Genomic DNA, 2,617 nt, shown 5'->3' on the forward strand with positions numbered 1-2,617 from the left:
TTCAGTTCTTATTCGTCTGCATTTCAAACTGCACGTCGCCTTCTCGATCGTCACCCGCTGTCGTCGTTAAGCTTGCACAGTTTGCTGTACACGTTATTACATTTATATACGCGAATTTTAACAACATAAATAAGACCATACATTTCTAAATTAACATAGATTTCAAGAATTGTTACAAACCGAAAACAGGCGTTTCATTAAAAAAAGGCTAAAAAGGTGGTAAGTGTTTGTTGGGTCATGCGACTTTATAAATCAAAAAATAATTTTTAAAAAATAAATTTGTTAAAATATTTGTATACATTATAAAATGTTTTACATCATGTTAAATACTTACAATTTTTATAATATACAAGTATAATCATAACCATCATCTACCACCTATGTATTAGAATAATCTATTACAATGAACTTAAGATGCTGAATTGAATTAGAACTACTTACTTAACCCATTTTTGTATACATACTTATGTACCTCTAGTCTAAGCCGTTAGGTTAAGATTAAGGCTAACTAATGAACTGTTGAAATAAAGAAGGTCTTGGTATTAAAGACTATACCCGCGAACGGACGTCTTTCTATTTTAATCGGAATTTTTGTACTCTCGCAACAAAGTTGCTAAGGAGAGTATTATAGTTTTGTTCACATAACGGTTGTTTGTAAGTCCTAGAACTGAAAGAGTCAGATATAGGGTTATATATACCAAAGTGATCAGGATGACGAGTAGAGTTGAAATCCGGATGTCTGTCTGTCCGTCCGTCCGTCCGTCTGTCCGTCCGTCCGTGCAAGCTGTAACTTGAGTAAAAATTGAGATATCGTGATGAAACTTGGTACACGTATTTATTGGCTCCATAAGAAGGTTAAGTTCGAAGATGGGCAAAATCGGCCCACTGCCACGCCCACAAAATGACGGAAATAGAAAACCTATAAAGTGTCATAACTAAGCCATTAATAAAGATATTAAAGTGAAATTTGGCACAAAGGATCGCATTAGGGAAGGGCATATTTGGACGTAATTTTTTTGGAAACTTCTAAGTTTTTTGTACATATCTCAGAAACTACTATAGCTATGTCAACCAAACTCTATAGAGTTGTTTCCTTCTGGCATTTCCATAGACAGTTTAAAAATGGAAGAAATCGGACAATAACCACGCCCACCTCCTGTACAAAGGTTATGTTGAAAATCACTAAAAGTGCGTTAACCGACTAACAAAAAGCGTCAGAAACACTAAATTTTACGGGAAAAATGGCAGAAGCAAGCTGCACTCAGGCTTTTTTTAAAAATTGAAAATGGGCGTGGCGTCGCCCACTTATGGACCAAAAACCATACCTCAGGAACTACTACACCGATTTCAATGAAATTCGGTATATAATATTTTCTTAACACCCTGATGACATGTACGAAATATGGGTGAAATCGGTTCACAACCACGCCTTCTTCCAAAATTACGCTATTTTGAATTCCATCTGATGCCTTCTCTGTATAATATATACATTAGGATATGAAAATACAATTCAATACTCAAAGTACACAAATTGATCTAATCTAATTAATTTTACAGCAAAATAAAAAAATATGTAAATGACGGATAATGAAATCTCGATTATCACTTTATCATGCGAGAGTATAAAATGTTCGGTGACACCCGAACTTAGCCCTTCCTTACTTGTTTAAACTCGAATTTAGCACAGGCAATTAGCTCTTAGTTGCGCATCTCAGTGAGTCCAACGTGTTTAATTTTCATCTTAAAAACGCTTAAGATTTTTCATGGCGCCCGAGGAGGGACTCAGTGCAGTTTCGAATAAAGTAATACTTAGCGTATTAATTTAATGTCTAACTCGTAAACAATTGCCTGTGCATTTTCTATTTCTTCCGGTTGCGGTCGAGTGCAAGTGATTAAAGTGACAAATACTAAAAATAAATGTCTGGACAAAGACATTAAAAATAAAAATAAAATATATCTATACAGATATACATACATATATATAAAAATTCAAAAAATTTTACATTAAAAATAGCAGTGGTTGGTGATAATAAATCACTTGTATATACATACATATATAAAATAATTGCGGAGTGTACACATGCGACATATGTACACTCAAGTGAATAAAAACGAAGTGGTAAAATCAAACATAAAGAAAATAAAATACAAATTAACCTAAACTAAAAATTGAAAAAAGATTGAGAGAAACATTTTGTGAAGTGTGTGGTGAAAATATAATACATACATATGTACATGACATACGTGCGGTAAAATTCACCAGTCCAATAGTGCGCAAACACAAGGAAAGAAAAGGAAAGAAGCAAAACCAAAAGTTGGTGAATTAGGTTAAACAGGCATATTTTTGCAAATACAGTGGAGGGTCAAAATATAAGCAGTGTTAAAATAAAGGCATTTATATTTTTCTGCTGGTTACACAGTTAGTGCATGAGATTAATTGCGGTAAAGCAGATTTATTAAAAACTACCGCCAAAAACATAAAGTGCAGTTCCTAAACAAAATAAAAAGGGTGTCGCGAGTGCTGCTAAAAAGTGCCGGAAAAGAGGTACAAACCCGTTTAAAGAAAAGTGCCATAAAACTAAAAACCGATAACTTTGGCTGTTAAAACGTTAAACAG

This window comes from Bactrocera tryoni, unplaced genomic scaffold (assembly GCF_016617805.1).
Source record: "Bactrocera tryoni isolate S06 unplaced genomic scaffold, CSIRO_BtryS06_freeze2 scaffold_7, whole genome shotgun sequence".
NCBI lineage: Eukaryota > Metazoa > Arthropoda > Insecta > Diptera > Tephritidae > Bactrocera > Bactrocera tryoni.